This window comes from Lolium rigidum, chromosome 3 (assembly GCF_022539505.1).
Source record: "Lolium rigidum isolate FL_2022 chromosome 3, APGP_CSIRO_Lrig_0.1, whole genome shotgun sequence".
NCBI classification, from domain to species: Eukaryota; Viridiplantae; Streptophyta; class Magnoliopsida; order Poales; family Poaceae; genus Lolium; species Lolium rigidum.
In genome coordinates this window covers 402,458,041-402,464,107 of record NC_061510.1, presented here as the reverse complement: position 1 = coordinate 402,464,107, position 6,067 = coordinate 402,458,041, and positions in this window count along the sequence as shown.

Sequence of the window (6,067 nt, the reverse complement as noted above, 5' to 3'; positions counted from 1 at the left end):
CTTCGGGTAGCAGATTTTTACCATGATCATCGCAAACCTTGCGCCAGCAGCTAGTTGGGCTCGTACAAAGCCATGGATGCGAGGAGCATCTCGAAATTTATCCATCAATGCAGGAAGAGTTTCTGGCATCTTATTGCGAGGAAACATGGTACCATAGACCAGAGACAAAGTCCTCGTACAGAAGTCGAGATACTCGCGAACCTGAAGCGCGCGATCTTGAAATCTGATGATTTGGCGAGTCCGTTCAGGCGTGCCCCAAAAATTCGAACCATGCTCACGTGCAAGCCGAAGAAGAACACTGGAGCGAGCTTCGACACGTTCATCTTCAGTAGCAGCATCCAAAAAAGAACCTACTTAAAACAAGTCAGTGAGAAATAAGGAGGCAAGCAACAAAGAAAAAGAAGAAGCACGACAAAGATACCTGCCATATCCAAGCTAGCATCTATCAGCAGCTGGAGCATAGAATTTTCTCGAGACGTAGCTGCAGCAGCTTCAGCTACGGCAGAGTCCTTCTCAGCGATGGCAGTTTGAGCTTGTTGGAGTGCAATTTTCTCCCTTTCAGAAGATTTTCGAGATTGTTCCATAAGCATAAGCGATTGCTTCTTCACGGACTGGAGTTGTCCTCGAAGTTCTTCCAATTCTTCTGTCAAATCCTTACTCGCAGAATCGTCAACAAAATTAACAGGGACAGAGGTCTTCTTCGGAAGGGACGAAGGAAAAACTTCGGAAGGACCAGGAATTGACGTATAGTTGTCAAAAATTAACTGAAAAAATAGAAAAATGTCGACATCAATCATTGAGACAAAGATAGATTTCCATTCATTCTCATAATATATACATGTCTGTTACAAAAGAAGGACCTCTAGAAGACCTAATCATCGCCAGGAGCACTAAGGCGACAACATCAAAAGATAGAAATAAAAAAAAGACAAGGTGGTCTACTTGACCTCCGGCTTGGATGCGCTTGGAGCAGGTGCTGGTTTAACACCAAGGAAGGAGAGGATGGGTCTTGCAGAAGGTTTGGCAGCTCTAATTAGAGATTGCCATTTCTTTGTCTCCATCTCCCCTATGTTGCCAACCTTGGCCCAGTTGACGTCTTGTTGACTATCAGCAATTAGCGCGATGGTGCCTTCAACGCCAATTTTCAGGCCTTCTTGGCGAAGTTTCAGCCCAAGATCTTCGGGCCCGTTGAAGGTTTTTGCGAGCTCCACAAAGGTAGAGGGGGTCTCTTTCTTCGGGAAGAAGTAGGGGAAAAGCTTCAGCAAGCCAGCTTCAGCGTTTTCAAGTCCGTCGCGCGCTTCATCCCCATGAATCTCGACAAGGGTCAGCGCGTCGAGAAGCTCGTCACCCACAGGACCGTCAACCTCATATTCTTGATGAGTCCTCCCTACAAACAATCAGAGAGCCGTATAAAAAATAAAGAATACAGGTGAAACGCGAGATAATCCGAGGAAAAGCAAGGATTCAAGAACTTACTAACAAAGCGCCGAGCTTGCGATTCCAAGCGGGAAAGAATCTCTGCCTCTCGAGCTGATTGCTGAGTTATGTTATTACTCAAGGAAGTTTCAGCCTTATGAAGCCTCTTTCAAAGATCTTCAATGGTGGCAGCATCATTTTCAGCCTTTTGGCGAGCTTCTTCGCTCTGCTCCAACTTAACAGCAAGAGCGTCCGCACGTTTGTTGCTTTCCGCAAGATCTCCTGGAAAAATTGCGACAGATAAATACTATGATAAAATCATGGTACACATGCAACAAAGGAACAGGACAATAATACCTTCGAGCTTCTTGGTATAGTCACGATACCCGACAAATTGGGTACCAAGGCGAATAAATTCCTTCATCAGAGGCTGAAGAAGCGATTAAGGAGGAAAAGGAAGTCAATATAACCAATTTAAATTCAACAATATTTAGTATGATCGGAGTATTGAAAGATTCAAGACTTACATCATCCAATGAAGGTGTCGAAGAACCACCAGGGAATTGGATAGAATCTCTCGATGGCTCAATTCTCGCTCCTTTTGATGGAGAGGCTCGGGGGCTCTCAACTAGCGGCGGTTGCACGATGTCTTGTTGGGGAGGAGAAGTTTCATCCCCATCATGTTGAGCTTCCGACACAATCAAAGTACGCGATGTACTCGTTCGTGCAGTAGCATCAACAGCTTGTTCTTCCTCGTCATCACTACAATAAAATGGCGGCAGTATAAGAAGCAAGAGACAAGAAACATCAAAACAGGAATAGTAAAGAGTAAGGAGTAACTCACGAGCTGACGAGGGCATCAGTGTATGGATTAAAAGCTGCCTTTTTATGTGAAGGCTCAGCTTCTTCGGCTTTGGAAGTGCCGGAATCTTTTACGTCATCTCTCTTCCTCTTTGAAGCATGAGGAAGAGAGTGTGTCGAGGCAGTGGCCTCTGACTCAGCAGAAGCCGCGGATTTGTGAGAACCCGCGATTTCAGTGGCAGGGCGAGTGGTGCTTTGGTTGTCATCATCGACAACGGCACGCTCCTCCACTTCTCCACCTTCAGGAAGAGGAGGAAGAGAAGCAAGAACGAGGTGGCCCTGAGAAAAGAAAAAGTGTCGAGAAAAAGGCGTTAACACAATAGTAATCGACAAAATAACAAAGCCTGAAGAAACAATACAGCTATTAAAAAGGAAATTACCTCGGGGAGGGGTTTGGCGCTACTATATGGTGCGACACGGCAAGAAGTGGGAACTAAATCCTTCTTGTTGAGCGATGAGATTTTGCGGATAAGTTTTTCAAAGTCCTTCAAGGGAAGATCCTTTGAGAGCCTGTCAGCATCTTCTTCACCAGCGTATTTCCAGAAGGGGTTTTTGCGAGCCTGGAGAGGCTGCACTCTAGTCCTAAGGAAGTAGGCGGTAATTTCAATACCCGAAAGTTCTTTCCCGCGGGTGTTCTGAAGCTCGTGAATGCGAGTCATCAGCGCCTCTGTCGCCAATTTCTCCGCTTCGGTAGCTTCAGCATGCCAAGAACGGCGGCGAAAGATTTTAGCTTCTCCGTCAAAAGGGGCGATGTTCTCTTCCGCTGGATTGGAGCTTTCTTCATGGATGTACAGCCACTTTTTCCGCCAGCCTTGGACGGAGTCGGGAAATTTGACATCGAAATATTCGACCTCCGAACGAACACATATAACAACGCCGCCAATATTGTAGGCGACGTTGTGGTGGCTATTGCGGCGAATACAAAAGATGCATTTCCACAGGGCCCAATTGGGTTGGACCCCGAGAAAGCACTCACAGAGTGTGATAAAAATCGAAATGTGGAGGAGAGAGTTGGGCGTCAGATGATGCAACTGAAGCCCATAGACAAAGAGGAGACCACGTAGAAATTCGTGGATTGGGGGAGAAAGTCCTCGGATGAGGTGGTCAACGAAACTGACCCGGTAGTTGATTGGAGGCTTTGGGTAGCTCTCCTCCTTGGGGAACTGGAGCGCGTTCTCTTTCTTGCTGAATCCCATCTTCTTCAGCATATTGATGTCTTGGCCTGAGATCTTGGATCTCTCCCACTCGGCGCTTCCTAGATCTGTTGATGTCATCTTCGATTCTGGTGTGCTGTGTCTAGTCAAACGAGCGCGCGGCGGCATCAACGGACCTAGCAGAGAAGGGAGAAAAGTGCTCGAGCGCTAAGACTAATGGGAGCAAGGGAGCAGTTGCAGAGGAGAAGCAGAGATGCGGCGTGAGCGAAAGTGCTCAAGGAGAAAGACGATGGCTTTATATAGCGGTGTGACGGATCGTCGCAACCGTTGGATTGACAAAGTAAGGATATAGATGGCAACCACGTGGACAAGGGGTAAAAGTGTATTTTTACCGAGAAGTGAACAGGCAGGAGATACAGTAATAGTGCCAGAAAAAGCGGAGGACGTGTGTCCCCCACTTGCACGACGTGTCAACCGGATAGGAAAAAGGGACCCACAAGACAGTGACAAATAGCGGTTTTCGCGTGTTTCCAACACAGAAATCGTGGCTATCATCAGCAATGATGTCATTATGGAAAGATAAAAGCTCGATTAAGAAATCGAGCGAGAATATCGGCAATGCAAGATTATTTCGAGAGCCTTTGATCAAATACAAGTTTTTGCCCAAATGCTCGGGGGCTACTTTGGAAAAATAAAACAAAACTTCGAGTATGACAAGATAGAAATGGCGAGAGCCTATGACCAAATGCAAGCATTTGTTCATAGCCTCGGGGGCTACTCCCATCGGGAGCGCTGATCGCGCACCCGATAGGTATGAAACTATCGACAAGGAATACAAATATAGCAGCAGAGGGTATAAATCTGTGGAGCCTACACCCAAGCACAAGTTCTTGGCTGTAGCCTCGGGGGCTACTCCCATCGGGAACGCTGTTCGCGTACCCGATGAATTTTTATTAAAAGAAAGAAGTAGAAGTGAGTATATTTCGAGTTACACAGATAACTCTACATATACTCCCATCGGGAAGACAAAATAAGTCATCAAATATGATTCGATAAAATGTGCTATTCCAACAGCCGAAAAGCACTCGTCAATATATTCTCAGAGCGCTAAAAGTCGCGAATAAATCTCTGAATGCCGCAAAACTTTGCGAAGGTAAGACCCCGGATCCGTTCGAGCGGCGTGGCACCGTCTCGACGGCGGACTCGCTACTTTTTCCGTATCAACGAGATACGAAGAAAATCCTAACGGACGCGTTAGGTACCCGATAAAATATGACTCGGGACTCGACGGAATGGTAAGACCTTAAGCGGCACCTGTCGAAGTTTACACCAGTATCCCGAGATCATGTCCAGGGACATGATCTTGAAGTAGGTTTTTGCGGATTGCCACTAGAGCAGTTAACTAGTACCTGATCCGTCAGATGAACTAGCCCCAATTACCGTTATCCCTGTACAAAATAGTATTTGCATATCGAAAGATTATGTAGTGAGTAAAGTTGGAGATTTGCCCTGATTCTTCGATTCAAGAAAAATCTCGGGGGCTACTGACATAGGCATCCCCAATGGGCCTGATACGTCTCCAACGTATCGATAATTTCTTATGTTCCATGCTACTTTATTGATGATACCTACATGTTTTATGCACATTATATGTCATATTTATGCATTTTCTGGAACTAACCTATTAACAAGATGCCGAAGAGCCGATTGTCTGTTTTCTGCTGTTTTTGGTTTCGAAATCCTAGTAAGGAAATATTCTCGGAATTGGACGAAATCTTCGCCCGGGGTCCTATTTTTGCACGAAGCTTCCGGAAGACCGAAGAGATAACGAAGTGGGGCCACGAGGCAGCCGGGGGCTAGGGCGGCGCGGCCCGGGCCTTGGCCGCGCCGGCCTGCCCCCGGGCCCCTCGTGTGGCCCCCGCGTTTCCCTTCCGCCTACTTAAAGTCTCCGTCGCGAAAACCCCGATGCGAGAGCCACGATACGGAAAACCTTCCGGAGACGCCGCCGCCGCGAATCCCATCTCGGGGGATTCGGGAGATCGCCTCCGGCACCTCGCCGGAGAGGGGATTCATCTCCCGGAGGACTCTTCATCGCCATGATCGCCTCCGGAGTGATGAGTGAGTAGTTCACCCCTGGACCATGGGTCCATAGCAGTAGCTAGATGGTCGTCTTCTCCTTGTTGTGCTTCATTGTTGGATCTTGTGAGCTGCCTAACATGATCAAGATCATCTATCCGTAATACTATATGTTGTGTTTGTCGGGATCCGATGGATAGAGAATACTATGATTATGGTGATTATCAATCTATTGTTTATGTGTTGTTTATGATCTTGCATGCTCTCCGTTATTAGTAGAGGCTCGGCCAAGTTTGTACTCTTAACTCCAAGAGGGAGTATTTATGCTCGATAGTGGGTTCATGCCTTCATTGACACCGGGACGAGTGACGAAAAGTTCTAAGGTTATGATGTGCTTGTTGCCACTAGGGATAAAACATTGATGCTATGTCTAAGGATGTAGTTGTTGATTACATTACGCACCATACTTAATGCAATTGTCCGTTGCTTAGCAACTTAATACTGAATGGGGTTCGGATGATAACCTGAAGGTGGACTTTTTAGGCATAGATGCAGTTGGA